This window comes from Cupressus sempervirens, chromosome 9 (assembly GCF_028749045.1).
Source record: "Cupressus sempervirens isolate cs-2001-9-10 chromosome 9, ASM2874904v1, whole genome shotgun sequence".
In the NCBI taxonomy this organism is placed as follows: domain Eukaryota; kingdom Viridiplantae; phylum Streptophyta; class Pinopsida; order Cupressales; family Cupressaceae; genus Cupressus; species Cupressus sempervirens.
In genome coordinates this window covers 725,449,701-725,469,611 of record NC_143126.1, presented here as the reverse complement: position 1 = coordinate 725,469,611, position 19,911 = coordinate 725,449,701, and positions in this window count along the sequence as shown.

The following is a 19,911-nucleotide window of genomic DNA, read 5'->3' as shown; positions in this document are numbered from 1 at the left end:
TATTGGATGTAGAAAATCACCTTCATGGGTTGGAAACCTGCCAAGGAGAACGTGATTTCCATTTTTTTGCCCTTGCCTTTATTTTCATTTTATCCTTTAAGTCAATGTGTCTCTTAGTTTCAAAAAATCTCAAAAGGGATATGAAAATGGAAAATGGACCCACTTGCTTTTCTCTCTCACAAATGCCTTTATCAAAAAACTAACTTCATGGGTCGAAAGCCTGCCATGGAGAAGCTACTTTAGAGTTTTCTGCTAGAGGTGATTCTAGGCACTATGATGAATCCTAAGTGCCTCCCAAGGTGGAATACTATAATGTAGGGACAATCTATCCATAAAAAAACTCATTTCCTTCTTGCTTTAGCCTATAAACCTCATTTTTTGCTTGCTGCAAAAAAATTCCTTCAAGGGTTGGAAACCCACTAAGGAGAAGGCGATGTTGGATTCTCTACCAGCTTCATTTTCTTTATGTGCAAGCTATGATAAGCCATGAAAAATTTCATCCTCAGAAATAAATTTGTGAAAATCATTATAAGATGCAAGAATCTCCATCAAATTAGGTTCTAGACTACCCACAAACTCACGACAACATGGAAAACCCACCTGGTTATTTAATGTGGGAGAGGAGAAAAGGTGAAAAACCCAATGGAGAAACTTTTCACATGAGCGGAAAGAACTAGACTTGGACATACCTAGACCAAAATAAGACACAAGATCATTTTCCACTTTGCAAAATGGGTACAGGATGGAAAGTGGGGCAACAACTGGCTCTAACTAGGGAGTTGAGTTGAGCATACCCAAGCAAGTAACTCAAAATCTTTGGTTTTGCAAAGAAGATAAAATGTGGCAACACAACAAAACATAGATGAGGCAAAGAACAAGAAAACAAAAGCAAGGGAAAAATACTAACTAAGAAACACAAAAGAAGTTAAACCTAACTATAATACAATACAAGGGTTACCTATTCTCAATTTGTAATTTGATAAAGCTTCAGATCTTGAACATTATAGGTCAGGGGTAGTACTTCACCATCTTCATATGCTAACTTGAAAGAATTATTTTCAAATGCCTAATGAACTCTAAATGGGCCTTTCCATAAAGTATAAAACTTCTTATGCATTCCTTTCAGAGCAGTTTGTTTATCCCAGAGTAGCACACTGTCTCCTACGATGAATTTTTAGAGTCTTTCTTTCTTATCAAATAGATCTTTCACTCACCTATGATGCTATGTAATGTGATCTACAAATTTCTTCCCTTTCCTCTTCAATTTTTCTCAGGTACGCAATCCTCTTCTCTAGACCATCTTTATAAACATCATCTTTGATCACTATTCTAAGTTTATTTGTGGCTAATTCTAGAGGTAAGGGGAGATTAGCCTCAGTCCCGTAAACTAATTCAAAAAGAGATATGCCAATTGCCCTTTTAGGTTCCACTCTATCTGCCCAAAGAGCTTCATGGATCTTTTTGTTCTAAGTCTTTTGATTATCTAAAATCAATTTCTTAACAATATTCATCAAGTTCTTGTTACTAGACTCAGCTTGACCATTTTCTTGACGGAAATAATTGGATGAATGACCAACAGTGATCCCATACTCAAAGAAAAAATTGATAATTTCAATTAAAGAGAAATAAGATGCATTGTCCATCACTAATTTAATGGGAACACTAAACTTGACCAATATGTTCTCCTTTATGAATTTGCATACCACTTCGGAAGTAGTTTTCTTGGTAGCTTTAGCTTCTACCCACTTAGTGAAGTAGTCAGTTGTAGTTATTACATATTGATGATCGACACTAGATGTAGGACTAATTGGACCAATAAAATTGATACCCCATTGTTGAAAAGGTCCTTTGATGATGACAGGTCTCAATGATAGAGCAACTAGTTGAGGGCGGCCAGAGAACATCTTGCACTTCTCACATTTTGCTACCCAAGAATAGGCATCTTTAAACATTCTAGGCTAGTAATAGCACTACCTTAGTATTTTAAGAGTTGTGACTAAAGATGAGAAATGTCCTCAGCAAGCTCATTGTGAAATGTTCTCAACAACTTTTCTTGCGGTTGTTTGTCTACGCGCCTAAGAAAAGTGCCGTCAAAGGCTTTTTTGAATAATTTACCATCCCAAATCACATACTTAAGCTACTTTTAATTTAAGATCTCTTCTTTGTCTTGCAGTTAGGCTTTTTGGACATTCACCATATGTTAGTAGATAAGAAATATTCTCAAACCATAAATCATAGAGACCTATAGCTAAAACCAAATGCTTTTCCCTCAATTCTTCTAATTCTTCAGTGATCTTATTTTTGCAATTGCCTTGCATAGAGAATTTCCCCTTATTAGCTTGGTAGGCTTGATTTCTACATCATACTCTTGTATTTTTTCTACCCATTCTCCTCTAACATTATAACCTACATCCTGTTGTGTCAACACACTCTTTACTGCTACATTTGGGACAAAGACTATAGAATGTGAATGCAGGATATATAATCTAAAATTTTTGAGTGTCTTAACCACTGCAAAAGTGTGCTTTTCAATCTACAAATATTTTAGTTCATGATTCTTCAAAGGTATGCTCATGAAAGCTATTGGGGTTTGTAGCCCTTTTACATTTTCTTGCATAAGTATTGTCAATAAAGTATGTTCAAAAGTGTAACAATAAATGATGAAATCTCGTTTAGAATTTGGGTGACATAAAACTGAGGCATTAGCAATAGTAGTTTTTATATCCTAAAAGGCTCACTTTTTCACCTCATTCCATTTGAAATTTGAATTCCCTTTCATCATATCCACTATATGCTTAGTGGTTTCCATGAAATCAGGCACAAACCTTATGAGGAAATTCACCTACCTAAAGAAAGATTTAACTCCTATTTTATTTGAAGGTAAGCTTAATATTTGAATGTCTTCCACCCATTTAGGGTCAATTCTAATACCCTCTTGGGACACTATATGATGCAGGAGTTTTCCCTTTTTCAAACAGAAAACCAATTTCTTGGGATTAAGAGATATTCCATGTTCTCGACATCTTTGTAAAACTTTCTTCAAATCTTCCATATAATCTTTCCTATTTTTTGACAATATGGTGAGGTCATCAAAGTATATAACTATGATTTAGTCCTTTAGGTCAGCAAACATATTGCTCATACATCTTTGGAACATAGCATCAACATTGATAAGTCCAAAGGGCATTCTATGATATGAAAATGTACCTGTTACCCATTTTGGCCTTCCACCAGAATTTGAACTTTGAATGCAAACCCCACCTAATAGTCACCTTCCTTTTTTTTAATATTATTTTTAATGTCATGGGAATACAAAAAGATAAAATGATCAAAACCTTATAGTATTTCCTATATTCCCTAAGTTTGTTTCCATCGGTCTACAACTTTTTGTACCATCAGATCTTGTCTAGATCCATGGTGGGCGCTTTCCCACATTCTCCAAATGCATGACCTTTATACAATGTGAGGAAGACCCCTTGCAACATGTGGATTAGTGGGTCCTTTCATTTTGTGTGGGTCATAGAAAGGGGAAGGGTCAGTCTAGCTAGCAATTCTATTGGCTCCTGCATTCTGAGTTTTGTCAGATTTCTTGATAATGCAGGGGAGTGCTTTTCAGCCGTGTGGTAGGTGGGTCCATCTTCTTTAAGCTGCCACAGATAGGGTGGATAGGGTGGCCTGGTGAGTTGGTAGTTTGGTTGGTACTCGCATTCTTGCATTCTATCTTTTGTCAGGCTTTTTGACAATGCGGGCATGCCCCTTTGTGACACCTATCCCATGACCTCACATGTTCCTAATCGTACCTTCCACTATCAGATCTTCAAGGATCAACAACTAGTGCATGCCCACAATAAGGAGTTGCAAGGAAATTAAATGATGCAGGTATGCACCCTTGCAATACGTGGTTGGTGTGACATCATGGGCCCACCCTTCCCAAGGAGGTATGCAATCTTGCAGAGCTTTGATCGTCGAGGATTCAAACAAAATCAAAGGTTGGTGCGTACTTGCAATATAAAGATGCAAGGACTTTAAGTAATGTAGGCAAGAACCTTGTTGCCACGTGTCCTTGTGGGGCCAAGCTGGTTTCACATGCTACAGAATGATACCAAGATGGTGCTAGTTGGATGCTAGGTGGATGTCAAAGTATTTTGTGGGCTCAATTTTTCATGGACAGGTGCAGTGAATGAAGAATCTTTCTCGATCATTGATCTTCTGTAGATCAACAATCAACACTTGCCCATAATATGGAAGTGCATGAAGATTAAACATTGTGGGAAAGTACCTGATGGACATGTGTCCTAGTAGGCTCGACCAAGGTATTAACATGAAGGCAACGTGATTAAGGCTGGTAGTTAGCGGTTACATCGTGGTTAGGGTCTGAGGAGGTGGCATAGATAGTTGAAAAGATGTGGTCAACCGCATGGAGACTTTGTGGGGTGGCAAAAAAAAAGAAGATTGTTGGTCCATGTGGTTCATCCTAGTGCCAGGGTTAGGTTGACCTGCTAATCATGTTGATTCACGAGTTAGAAATAGGGGATATCAAGGTTTTTTGCATGATCTGATCCTTGTGATCAATGCCAACCACTCTTGTATGAATGCTGAACTCAGTGAACATGGGAAAACACTATATCCCTCCCTAGTTGATCCATCTACTTGGTAGAACTATTTAATGGCACCATTTCTATCTTCTCAGGGCCCTGTTTCAACAAAGATCAGATATTATTGCATTTGGATCTGTGCTCAAATTGGATTTTCGTCAGATCTCCATGATTATGCTCTGAAGGGCTTAATGAAAATGGTTGTGGAGTAACTTTAGTAAAAAAGACATCTCAGTTATGCCTAAACTATAAAGGCAATTTTTGTAAATTTTGTAAGGGTCAACTCTTCCCTGACTTCTCTGATATTGCTCTGCAATTTCATGTTTAAATTCCCTTTGCCTCTAAACTGTATGACATTCCGCCTTATCTCCTTTAGCCATTGATGTAAAGTGCAAGAACTATTTTCCTCTCATTGGTGTTTTGTAGAGATCTATAATCTCCATGAATGTATCTCTTTTGGCCTATGAATGATAGATAAGTGAATATTCTCTTTCCTTGTGTCATTCATTTTTAGGTTTTTTGATATGCATGTGATTGTTAGATTAAAACAATTATGAATGTGTATATACTTTGGTGTCATGATGGTTCAATAGTGCATGTATGGGCAGCGATTAGTTTGAACACTCTATTTTGGTGCATCACCCCCTTAGGTTAGAGTAGGTAGATTTTCTTTCATTCATTCCTTCTCCCTTTTCCTCTCCAAGAGTAGTTAGTGCACCTTGATAGGAAAGGAAGCCGGCCTTCTCTGAAGACTCAAACTCATAGTTCAAGTCCCACAGCTTGGAGGTTGTGTCCATGTTTCACAAGGTTTTCCTTAGGTAAAAACTTTGGACAAGGGTGCAAACCTCTATGACAACAGTTTTTGGCATGCCTGGTGGGACAAAAAATTAGAAAATTTCAAGTCTACTGGTGTCAAAAAGAAGATTTCAAGATTAATACTGAAGAAATAGTACTGGCTTCAGTGTTCAAGCCTTCGAGAGGTCCATTCTTCAAGTACTTGGCAACTTTGAGCTCAAATACATCTGGTTCCAGACCAAAGTTGCAGTAATTCATGCCCAAAGCTGAAACAAGGGCATCTTCTAGAGGTAAATTTTAGTACCAAGAGCTTTCATTTTCAAATCCTAGAAGAAGGAAGACTAGAGTATCTTTATCACCAGTTAGGAGTGCAATAGTAACAAATACCCCTGGAAGATCTATCTCTACTCCTCCTACTGTTAGATCTTAGCCTAGATTACCATCAACACATATCAATAGATCACTGGTCTATATGGCACAACCTAGAGCCCATACTTTTGCCACCTTTAATGGTGGAAGTCCTCTTTTATTGGCTCAAAGACATGACATAACAATAGCTACACTCAAAAGTATACCAACATTTACCAGTGAAACTTTTATCTCTCCCTTAGAACACATTCAAGAAGTTGTAAATGTCTGCAATATCCATGGTATTATAGAAGATGATGTTGCAGTTAGGATTCTAGCCTCATCTCTGAAAGGAAAAGCACTACAGTGGTATAGAGGTTTGGCTCATGGTTCTATAACAGATTGGGATGGATTAGGAGCAGGATTATGTAAACACTTTGAGGATTAAGTAACCATTTGTCACTTTTAGAATAGTTGACTACTATAAAAAGAGCCCCTCATGAATGTATGACTGATTTCAACTATAGATTTCAAAAGACATGAGATAGAATACATGCTTCAGTAAAACCTACCCCTGGTAATGCCTTCTTGCATTACCTCAAAGCTTTTAACAGTGACATTGCCACTACAATCCAAACTATGGGAGCAGATACCTTGCCTAATGCTTATGAAATAGAAATAAAGTCAAAAAACATCCTAATACAAGGAGGTAAGCTAGCTCCAAGGCCTCCCATGCCTTTCTTTCTTGATGTCCCAAATCACCAACCAGAAATGGCTCCTCTTCCCACAACTTCCACATCACAATTCCTTGCTCCAGTCCCTCAAGCTTCCACATCTTCAAATGGAATCGATGAAATCTAGGAGATGATGCAATCTATGATGTTGAACATAGATAAGAGATTGTAGGACCAAGAAAAGAAACTGGAGGATAGCTTCTCTGTGATGCAGAAAATGAGCAATAAGGTGGTGACTTTGGAGAGACAGCAAGCTCAAGGTAGTAAAGCTCATCAATTGTAGCATCAAACTATGAATAGTGGTAGGCCTCCAAATCAAAATTATGGGAACAATTCTTTTGATCAAAATAGGCAAAATAGCCATGCTTCAATCTCAAATGTGAACCAAAGTAGGGCCATAGTCCATCAAAACAACATGGCCCCGGATAAGGATTTTTGTCCTTCTTGTAACTACTCCTATGCTTGTTGCATGTGTTAGAAGGCTGAATCTTATTTAGCTCTGACCATCCAAGAGCTTGCAACAAGACAATCATACAAGGAGGACCAATTTAAAGAGGCCCCATATATGTAGGGGACAAGGTGATTGCTCCTTTATGTATCATCAAATGGAGGAACATTGGAATGTAAACCAGGATTCCATTGTTCGCAATACTAGGAGAAAAAGAAGAGCTATTGAAGATGCTACCCCTCCTCTTCCCAATTAGGTCTCGACTTCAAATGTAATACCCCATGAGAAAGTAGTAAATGATCAATCAAATACCCCTTAGCAACAAAGGCAAAATGATGGCAGAAAGAATAGAAGTGATCCTCAAGTTGTTCCCCCTCAACCTCCTACAAATGCAGCTCCCAAGGTTTCTACCAAAGCAGTTATTGCACCATTCAGTGTGGTAGAAAAAATGAAGAAGACACATGTAAATATTTCTATGTGGGATGCTATTGCTACTATACCCATGCAAAGGAGGTTGTTACAGCAAGAATTGGAAAGCATTGAACCTAAGGATCATCCACCCAACATGGAAAGTGCCACAAGCCTAGTACAACCATCAAGGGACAAAGAAACAAGTAAAAAGGTTAGACCCCCTCCATTTTATGTTTCTTTAATTATAGGGGATAGACTAGTCCCTAATTGCATGATTGATTCAGGGGCTAGCAGTTCAGTGATGCCTAGGTGTGTTGCTGATGCTTTGGGAATGAAATATGAACCCATTATTAGGGATGTGTTACAGTTGGATGGTAGTACTATCAAGATTGAAGGGATCCTTAGGAATGTGGAAATGGCCCTACATGCATGCCCTGGATGTACTATAACTCAAGATATATCCATTGCTGAAGTTAAGCCACATTTTTCCATCTGTTTGTCAAGAGATTTTACTACCCAAATAGGTGGTTACATATCTTCTGATTGGTCATATATATTTTTTAGAACAAGATATGAGGCCAAAGCTTCAATCAGAGTAGAGCCTCTAGCCCTCCATCATACCAAACCCTACACCCCTAATCTCATCAACATGAATTGCACTATCCTAGAAGTGGATGAGAATGACATAGTGAATGAGCCTACTACTTCCCTAGTAGAGATACCTAATTTTCTTTTAGATGAATGGGCTAATGCATATCAATTTGATCTTATGTCAAAAACCCTTGAAATAGGCCTTAGTACATATTGCATATTAGAGAAAGATGCTCTAGTTCCCAATCTTGTGGAGACTAAAGAAGGCATGAGTGGGATGTGGAGTATGTACTTTGATAGATCAAGGAATAAGAATGGATCAGGGGCTGATGTGATGTTGATTTCTCCTGCACAAGTAAGGTACTACTTCTCCTTTATGCTCTAGTTTAGTTGCACTAATAATTTGGCCGAGTATGAATCCTTGATTTAGGGTATCCTACTTGCTCTTAAAAGAGGAATTCAAGCCTTAAGTGTATATGGAGATAGTGAGTTGGTGGTCAATCAAGCGAGAAATCAAAATATCACCAAGAATGGTTTTCTCAAGTCTTATAAACATAGGGTATGGGATTTGCTCAAAGGTTTCAATGCATTTAATATTCAAAGCATCCCTATAAGAGAAAATAGGCATGCTAATAGACTTGCAGCAATAGGTGCATCTCATGATGTGCCAGGGAATCTTGAGGAGAAGAAGAAGCAAAAAATTTAGATGGTAGTAAGGCCTGCTATTCTTGACAACAACATCCATTGGCAAATGTTTGAATCTGATGAAAAAATTGTAAGTTTCTTGTAGAATGGAACAAATTTTTTAGATAGAATCCAGTCAAGACTGCAGGATCAGTATGGTGATCAAATCATTAACCTAAGTTCCAACAGATTGCCTAAGGGTCTCATAACTTTAGAGAGTGTTTTTAATCCTAATGATCAAGCAAGAGGCAGAGCCATGAACTTAGCTACTGATGAGGATGATCACACCCCAGTCACAATTGCTAATGGAAAATCCTTAAACATGGGGAAGGTATGTTATGAGATTGAGCAAGAAAGTTTTATTCATCTATGTCAAAAATCTAATGATATATTTTCCTAGACATATGATGATTTAAAGGGTTTTGACCCAAGGTTATTTCAGCATACCATAGATTTAATTGATAATGTCAAACTAGTAAGACAAAAACATAGGCCAGTGAATCCCAAAATTGAACCCTTAATGAGAAAAGAACTATCCAAATTGATTGAGGCCAATATAATTTTCCCCATCAAGCACTCATCATGGGTAGCAAACCTTGTCCCTATTAAGAAGAAGAATGGAGAAATTAGACTATATGTGGACTTTAGGGACCTTAACCAAGCTTCCCTTAAAGATCACCATCCTCTCCCTTCCATGGAGCAAATTTTTTCCAAAGTCAGTGGTTCAAAGAGGTTTTCATTTCTTGATGGATTTTTTGGCTACAATCAAGTACTAGTCAAAGAGTCTAATAGGTACAAGATTTCATTTACCACCAAATGGAGTACCTGCGCTTATTTTAAAATTTCATTTGGGTTAACCAATGCAAGTGCTACATTTCAGAAGGCAATGGAGATGGCCTTCAAAAAAATGATTGAAAAGTTTGTATTAGTTTACCTTAATGATATCACAGTGTATTCAAAGAATGTGGACGATCATTTTGATCATTTAAGATAGGTATTCTTAAGGTGTAGAGAGTTTGGGGTATCCCTTAACCCAAGAAAGTGTGTCTTTGCCACCAATCAAGGAAAATTATTAGGACATATTGTATCTGAGGATGGTTTAACCGTTGATCTAGAAAGAACAAAAGCAATACTTGCTCTCCCTCTTCTTAAACATAAGAAAGGGTTGCAAAGTTTCCTTGGTAGGATAAATTTTGTGAGAAGATTTATCCCTAATCTTGTTACCATGGTAAAACCCCTTACAATTATGCTCAAGAAAAGTATGGTCTTTGAATGGACCAAGGAAGGGAAAGAAAGTTTTGAAGAGATCAAGGTAGCCATAGCCTCAGCCCCTACTCTCATGAATCCAAACTTTGAAAAGGATTTCATCCTTTATACCCTAGGTGGTGAGTCAAGTATTTTTGCTGTCCTAACTCAAACAAATGACAAAGATGAAGAGTAGCCTATAGGCTTCTTTAGTGAAGGGCTTAAAGAGTATGAAGACAAATACAACTATGTAGAGAAGCAAGCTCTTGCAGCCATCAAAGCTTTAAAGAAATTTAGACACCTCCTATCTCATAATAAAATCCATCTGTTAATACCCCATGCCAGTGTGAAACATTTTCTTTTGAGAAAAGATATTAGTGAGAAGAGAGCTGGCTAGATTATTAAAGTAATGGAATATGATGTTGACATCCAAATCATCAAGCTGGTAAGGGGGAAAGGATTGTGTAAACAGACGATATCACCTCAGGAATCAGATGAAGAAGCTATTATGATACTAACAGAGCAACAAGAAGTAAGAAATGATGACCCAAGGAATTGGGTGGATGATATGAAGAGTTTCTTATTAGGCAATGGATACCCTCAAGGATTAGATAGATCTAAAAGGAGATAGTATAGGTTACAATCAATTCCTTATGTTATAGTTGATGGTATCCTTTTCAAGAAAGATTTTAATGGAGCCTTATTAAGGTGCATTGGAAAGGACTAGGCTAAAAGAATGATTAGAGAACTTCATGATGGCCCTGATGGTGGTCACTTCTTAGCAAGGACAACTGCAATGAAGATCATGAGAGCTGGTTACTACTAGCCATCCCTATTCCATGATTGTCATAAGTATGTGAGGAAGTGTGAAAAATGTGCCTTCTTTTCTAGCAAGCAAAGGCTTACAGCTCTTCCTCTTCATCCCATTCGGCTGGACCAACCTTTTGCTCAATGGGGATTGGATTTCATAGGCCCTATCCATCCTCCTTCCAATTCTATTCACAAGTGGATTTTAGCTGCTACAGATTACTTTACTAGATGGATAGAGGAAATTGCATTGAAGGACGCCACAAAATCTTCAGTTGTTGAGTTCCTTGATGGAATTGTGACCAAGTTTGGTGCCCCTTCAACCATTATTTTAGATAACGTAAAATCTTTTGTAGGAGCTCAGATTTGTGCATGGGTAGTTGAACATAATATCTACTTAAGCACCTCCTCAAACTATTATCCTGAGGGAAATGGTTTGGCTGAGTCCTCCAACAAAAACTTGATTAGGATTATGAAAAGAACTATAGAGGATAACCAGAGGTGGTTGCATCAAAAGTTGAGAACTACATTGTGGGCTAATAGAATAACACCTAAAAGGTCAGTAGGGAATTCACTATTTTTGTTGGTATATGGCAGAGAAGCAAGGATTCCAATTTCATTAGAATTCCCATCCCTAGAGCTAGCTCATCTGCTAGAGCTAATTGAAAATGATGCCATGACATTAAGAATGGCAGAGCTGATGGAGTTGGAAGAAAAAAGAGGTCAAGCCATACAGACCCTAGAAATACATCAGCAGCAAGTGAAAAGGAGGTATGACAAGAAGGCTAGGGTCAGAGCCTTCAAGGAGGGTGATCTAGTTCTGAAATGGGATGCAAATAGGGCAAAACAAGGGAGACATTCAAAATTTGATGCATTGTGGAGTGGTTCCTATCTAATTATCAATTGCAAGCAGGCCAATGCTTTTCAATTAAGCAAGCCTAGTGGTAAAATTTTTCCTATCCTAGCCAATGGGATCTATCTCAAACCATGTTTTTGATAGGGCTTGAATTTTCCTATACATATTAGAGTAGTTTCCTTTCTGTTGTTTTTCAGCTTCCCAAAAAGTGCATGAGCACATGTGTTTTGCTACTACAGAGGTAGGGTTAGGATTTTACAGCACACTGATCCACATCTTTCATGACTCCATGGCCCAATGGACATTTTGGGTCACTGGTCATACGCATAGCTGGCTTGCATCCCCTTTGAGTCTCCAAAAATGTTGCCCATTTTTGCCTCTCGCAAAAATTTGAACTTTGAATGCAAACCCCACCCAACGGTCACCTTCCTTTTTTTTTAATATTATTTTTAATGTCATGGGAATACAAAAAATTAAAATGATCAAAACCTTATAGTATTTCCTATATTCCCTAAGTTTTTTTCTATCAGTCTGCAACATTTCACATCGTCAAATCTTGTCTAGATCCATGGTGGGTGCTTTCCTACATTCTCCAAATGCATGACCCTTATATGATATGAGGAAGCCCTCTCATGACACATGGATCAATGGGTCCTTTCATTTTTTGTGGGCCGTGGAAAGGGGAAGGGTCAATCCAACTGGCAATTCTATTGGATCATGCATTCTCGCATTCTAAGTTCTCTCAGATTTCCTAACAATGCGGGGGAGCACTTTCTAACCGCGTGGCAAGTGGGTCCATCTTCTTTAAGCCACCGTAGATAGGGTGGTAGGGTGAGTTGGTAGTTTGGTTGGTACTCGCATTTCCACATTTTATCTTTTGTCAGGCTTTCTGACAATGTGGGCATGCCCCTTTGTGACACCTATCCCATGACCTCACATGTTCTTGATCAAACCTTCCACCATCAAATCTTTGAGGATCAATGGCTAGTGCATGCCTACAATAAGGATTTTCAAGGAAATTAAACAATACGAGTATGCACCCTTACGACATGTGGCTAGTGTGACATCATGGGCCCACCCTTCTCAAGGAGGTATGCAGTCTTGTAGAGCTTTGATCATCAAGGATTCAAATGAAATCAAGGGTTGGTGCATGCTTGCAATATAAAGATGCAAGGACTTTAAGTAATGTAGGCAAGTACCTTGTTGCCATGTGTCCCCGTGGGGCCAGGCTAGTTTTACATGTTGCAGAGTGATGCTAGGGTGGTGCCAGTTGGATGCCAGGTGGATGTCAAAGTATTTTGTGGGCTCAAGTTTTCATGGACAAGCGCAGTAAACGAAGAATATTTCTCAATCATTGATCTTCTACAGATCAATGATCAACACTTGCCCATAATATGGAAGTGCACGAAGATTAAACATCGGGGGAAAGTACCTGAGGGACACATGTCCCAGTGGGCCTAGCCAAGGTATTAACATGAAGGCAACATGGTTAAGGCTAGCGGTTGGTGGTTACATCATGGTTATGGTCTGAGGAGGTGGCATAGTTAGTTGAAAAGACATGGTCAACCGCATGGAGGCTTTGCGGGGTGGCAAAACAAAAGAAGATCGTTGGTTTACGTGGTTCATCCTAGTGCCAGGGTTAGGTTGACCTACTAATCATGTTGATTCATGAGTTAGAAACATGAGATATCGAGGTTTGTTGTACAATCTGATCCTTGTGATCAATGCCAACCACTCTTGTATGAATGTTGAACTTAGTGAATGTAGGAAAACATTCTATCCCTCCCCAGTTGATCCATCTACCTGGTCAAAACTATTTAATGGTGTCATTTCTATCTTCTTAGGGCCTTGTTTCAACAAAGATGAAATATTATTACATCTAGATCTATGCTCAGATCAAATTTTCTTCAGATCTCCATGACTATTCTCTGAGGGGCTTAATAGCAGTGGTTGTGGAGTAACTTGAGTAAAAAAGACATCTCAGTTATGCCTGAACTATAAAGGAAATTTTTGTAAATTTTGTAAGGGTTGACTCTTCTCTGACTTCTTTGATATTGCTCTATAATTTCATGTGTAATTTCCCTTTGCCTCTAAACTATATGACATTTTGCCTTATCTCCTTCAGCCATTGATGTAAAGTGCAAGAACTATTTGCCTCTCATTGGTGTTTTGTAGAGATCTGTAATCTACATGACTATATCTCTTTTGCCCTGTGAATGATATATAAGTGAATCTTCTCTTTCCTTGTGTCATTTATTTTTGGGTTTTTTGATCTGCATGTGATTGTTAGATTAAAACAAGTCTGAATGTGTATATACTTTGGTGTCATGATGGTTCAATAGTGCATGTATGGGCAGAGATTAGTTTGAACACTCTATTTTGGTGCATCACCCCCTTAGGTTAGAGTAGGTAGATTTGCTTTCATGCATTCCTTCTCCCTTTTCCTCTCCAAGAGTAGTTAGGTGCACCTTGATAGGAAAGGAAGCCAGCCTTCTCTAGAGACTCAACCTCACAGTTCAAGTCCCACAACTTGGAGGTTGTTTCCATGTTTCACAAGGTTGTCCTTACATAAAAACTTTGGACAAGGGTGCAAACCTTTGTGGCAATAATACCCCAAGGAGTGGTGAATGCCATCTTATGTTGATCCTTCTCTTCTACTTCAACCTGATTCTAGCCTAAGAATCCATCAAGCATGGACATCATTTTAGATCTCACCACCATTTTTAGTAAGTAATCCATGTTAGGAAGAGCGAAGTTATCCTTTAGAGACACTTGGTTCAAATTGCAGAAATCAACATAGATCCTTATCTCTTTGTTCTTCTTTCTGATGGGTACTATATTAGCTACCGAAGTGGAATGATGAATGGGATAGATGATCCTTTCCTTTAACATTTTATCTACTTCCCAAAAAATGGCATCAAAAACATTAGGATTATAATTCCTTTTTTTTTACTGGAAAGGGACTGCATTAGGTTTAAGTGGAATTTGATGTTTTACCTTCCCATCTCTATAGCTTTTCAAATCTTCATAACTCCAGGAAAACACATCTCTATATTCTATGAATAAATTTCTTGTAGCTTCTTTCTCTTTAGGTGAACAAAATTTCCCAATATTAATCATTTTAGGGTCATGAGTATCTCCAATGTTTACTCCCTCATATTCACCCATGGTAGGCCCCTTTTCTGCCCTTTTTTGCTTTATGTAAACATCATGTTTATCAAACAATTTTTCTAAAGCCACAAAGTATGGGGGAATTATATTACCTTTCAATTGAGCTTCTCCATTTTGATTTTGTTTCTTACTAACATTAGAACTTTCATGATCACTTTTACTAGATTCATGTTAAAAACTAGACTTATCATTGTAAAGGAATAGCTACAAACTTTTATCATCATTGAAGATTGGCTAGCATTCTATGTTGTCTAGAATAGAGGATTGATACACAATTTGAATTTGATGCTTTTTATCTTTGAAGTCTGGGTGAGGAAGTAATAGGGAGGTGGAGACTACAAGGGAGTCAGCCTGAGTGTTCATCTCCCTCAGAACTACCTCAATGGAGAAGGCATCTAGGCCTTCTATCTCATCCCAAACTCTATTTCTGTAGTTCTTTAGCTTGTGATTTTTCATAGAATATTGTCCTTTTATTTTCTTCACAATGTGCTTTGCATCAACTTGAGATTTTAGGATCTTTGTCCCTCTTTATTTAGCTATTATTATCCCTAGTAATAAGGCCTCATACTCTGCATTATTATTCATATTCCCAAATTCTAATTTGAAGGCCATGGGTTTAGGTTCTCCTTCTGGGGATATCAACAATACACCTAGTCCAAATCTTGAAGAGGCACAACTTCCATCAAATTCAAGTGTCCATATGCTTGATGCATCTTTATTTTGATTAGGAACTCTTCCACTTTGATTTTTATCTCTCTATTCATCTAAAGCTTCTTCAGTAAACAACATGTAGTTGCCAAATTCCAACTCTTGATATAGGATCTGAGCTTTAGGATCATCCGATTTCAAGACTGTGAACTTCACCTTTTCCTTAGGTTCTAATTTGACTTTTTTATTCCTAATAGGTATCACTACCTAAGACTAGTCTAGATTTATTTCTCCTCCTAAGTCTTGATATAAACTTCTACTTAAAAGTAGTCCATAGCTCACTAGAATGTCAGCTACTAAAATGGTCAATAAGAGCTTCTTTTTTGGATGTGAAGCTAAGGTTACTTGAGTATCTTTAGTCTGCCCAAGCAAGGGAACTTGTTTAGCATCCATAGAATAACACCTCCCATGCACTTTAGTGTGGTTGAGACCCAAAGCCTTGGCTACAAAATAAGGCATAATGTTATTTGATGCACCCAAATCTATTATACAATTGCTAAGTTTACATCCATTGATATACAATGATATATAAAAAGGGTCAAGCTTTTGCCCAAGAAATGTCACTAATATAGTAGAATCTTCTTGATTAAATAGACTAGATGTCAAGGTTTCATCTTCTTTTTCAATAGTCACACTATGATTTAAATCTGACATGTTTCCTTTACATCGGTCTACCGGTCTCTTTAACTTAAAAGGGTGTGACTTCAAATAATCTATAGGGGAAATTTGAATTTTTGATTCTTTATAGAATTGAATGAAATGAAAAGGTGTTTTTTCCTTACCCATTTGTGAATTATATGCTCCTTGATTAGAATGTACATTACTCGTCAAAGGACTGGAGTCATTTTTGTGAGCATGACTAGAAGATTGATTCTTCAACCTTTGGCCCTAGGTAAGCACTGTATATGAAGTTCCATCGCTGGTTGCATAGCATTCACTTTTGGGTTCAAAATATAATTTATATTCTAAAAATAAATTTCCAGAGTCACCATTTGAATATGAATTAGGCTCTAAACAAGGAGTTGTAGTGTTGAATTCATTGGTAGATAGTAACTGCATCATACAAGTAGTTTCCAGACAACTCTCACTATGATGATCTATGGTCAAGTGAAAAACAAACATATTTAATGTGAGAGAGGAGAAAAGGTGAAAAAATCGATGGAGAAACTTTTCACATGAGGGGAAAGAACTAGACTTGGACATACCTAGAACAAACTAAGACACAAGATCATTTTCCACTTTACAAAATGGGTACATGATGAAAAGTGGGGCAACAAGTTCAACTTTAAGATTCATGCACCTTTGAAGACATGGTCACACAAGTTGTCCATATAGAGGAATTCATGGTCAAAAAGGATGAACTAACCGTTCAAAAGGACACTGAACAAGGATCCACCTCTAACAAGGACAAATCCAAGTATGTGAACCAAAATTGAGAGGTTGTGCATGATGGAGTTGTTGACAACATTACTCCTAAACCAGCTAAGGTAGGCTTCAATCTTATAGACAATCTTAAAGCATCCAAGAATGTTGACAAACCTCCTTCTAACAATAAAATGTTTGGAAAGAAACCAAAGAACACCTCTTAGGTCTCACACCCAAAACAAGAATATACACCTCTTGGTGAACCTTTGTGAGTTGCTAAAAACTTTTTACTCTTGTCCTTATGATCCACAACCACGACCACCATGGTGGAATGAAACTTCACTTTGAATATATCACCAAAACAAAGGTCACAAAACTAGCACTTGCATCAACTTGTGTCACAAGTTCCAAGACCTAATTGACTATGGTGACATTGTCATGGATGGACATAATAAGAATGCAGATCATAAGGCTTTCAAGGAGCCATTCCCATCTTACAAAAAAGGAGAAACATTAAAAAAAAAATCTCATAACAAGATCAACTATATGTACTCTAATGTAGTCCACATGGTTGAACCTGTGGATGTTGAGTACTATGATGTCATCACCATCAAGAGAAAATAAGAAAAAATTAAACCTAAGACACCATTTTTCTTAAGGGTCCCTTCTTCCAATACATATGATAACAAACCATCACAATCTTGTGCCAATGCTGTTACACATTCTCATGCCAAGTTGGTTCTCAAAGGCCCTACAACTTCTCCTCCTGATCTCAAAAAACACAAAGAAAAACCTCTTTCTAGTCCTTTTGGAAAAGGAACAAAACTTGCAACACCTTCTATGGCTACTAGGTACATTATCCTCAATCAGTTACAATGAACTAATGCTCAAATCACAATCTTTGAGTTGCTCAAAATCTTGCCTGCTCATAGGTAGATTCTCAACAGAGCCCTCACTGAGGCAAACATACCTCAAGATATTGATCTTGAGAGGTTCCAATCTATGATAGGTCATCTAACCTCACCTTACCATATGTCCTTCTTTAATTCATAGAGTCATCTAAATAATAAACCTCTATACATTGAGGTCATGATCCACTAGAAACATGTCTGTCATGTGCTCATTGATAATGGAGCTGGTTTAAACATTGTCTCTGCTGCTTTGTTCAGACAATTGAACTATTGTAAAGAGTCCATTGATATTCATCACATGATAACTATTGAAGCGTATGATGAGGTCAAGCAAAAATCTTTAGGTCTTGTGGTGTTGCCTCTTCCCATTGTTCCTATAGAAAGGGATGTCACTTGTTAGGTCCTTGACATCCCCTTGGCTTACAACATTCTGCTAGCAAAACCATGGATACATGAGATGTGCACTATACCATCCACTTACCATCAATGTCTAAAATTCCCATTTTATGGCTCTAAAGTCACCATACCTGTAAGTACTAGCTATACTTGTAATATGCTAAAATCTGCTAAAAACTTTGTAACTACTAATAGGGAATCTACATATTATCATGATAGCAAGATGAAGCAAATCAAGCAATCACTCAAGCTAAAAGAAACCAGAATGGGTAAATATCACATAAAACTAGTTTTGTCTCTGACCTCTTTTCTTGAGTCTTTTTATCACTATAGGAGACCATCTGAAGCAAAGAGACCTTTTGTGTTGACACCTCAAACTAAGTACAATGGTACTTTTTGTCAAAGCTACTATTCCCTTTGAGGAGGAAGATGAAAATAGAGCTATTGCTACATGGATCTACAAAGAGGAAACTCCAGTTGACCTCACCGAATAGTCTCATGAAATTACTCCTAAGAAGTATGGTCCTAGTCTTAGACTCATGAAACACTTTGGCTACAAGGGGACTAGTCCTATTAGATGCAAGAAAAATGGTTTGATTGATCCTATCAAAGTGATAGCTAGAAGGAATCGAGACACATTTAGTCTAGGCTTCAAGAAGATTCCCTTTCATCTAGGGAGTAAAAAACTCATACCAAAACTTGAGAGTTCATTTGAACATGAGTCACAAGCTAAGTCTAATGACCATGAAGACAATGCTAATGATGAGGATCCTTATCCTTAGCCAATTCCTAATGATTTGGCTAAATTCTTTGCAGAACCCAATGACTTTGTATCACATCTTAGCACCATGGATGGTGTTAGTGATTCTTCTGAGGATACTACTAGTTCACATCATACCCAATAGGAACAAGGATAGTCTAGTCGTCCTTTACACATTGTGTACCTTTGTAAAAATATAGATGAAAAAGGAGAATTTGTTCCTATCAATGTTGGGGGATTCTACAATCTATCTCCATGTAGAACAGATTCTTGAGAGTATGAATTTGACTATTTCTCAGAAGCAACTATAGACAAAGACATAGATCAAGTTCATGTTTATGAAAACCTCCTCAAAATAGATGAATCATCTAGATTTAGGTCAGATGATTCCTATCCAAGTAGTGTCCTTGGGTCTTCAATTAATGACGTTAATGCTTAAAGGCATTCGAACACACTTGTGGATGAAGTTGCTCTAGGACTCAAATTGCTCATCCAAGCATTTAATGATTATACCATGAATGCAATCAAACCCACCACATCTCTTTCACTCACCTATCTTGAGCTTATAGACTAGAATTCCAATGCATCTAGTGAAGTCATCACATTCTAGAATGACTATGCTCTTGCTTGCTACTTAAACACTATCAAACCAGTCATGTCTTCCACCAACGAACATACCATCAACATGATTGAAGCTGACATCAAATATCTCATTCAAACAATTAAGAAGAAAAAAAAAAGGTCTAATGGTGAAAACTACATTGTGGCAATGTCAAAACTTAAAAAGGTAAAAATAAAAGATGTATCCAATGGTGAAAACCTCTTTGAGGCACCTGTAGATGTGATATTTAATGCACTTTCTAGTCATTTTTAGCAGAGATCTTTAATGTTGATAGAGCCAACATAGCCAATCAACTTGGGAATAGAAGAACATCTTCACATGATACATCTTACATCGTCACTATCTCTAGAAGATAAAGATGAATTCATTGCTTTCTTCCAAGAAAAAAAGATAAAATTTGCGTAGACATACTTAGACATGCTAGGATTAGATCTTGATATCATTATGCATCACTTTTCTATCGC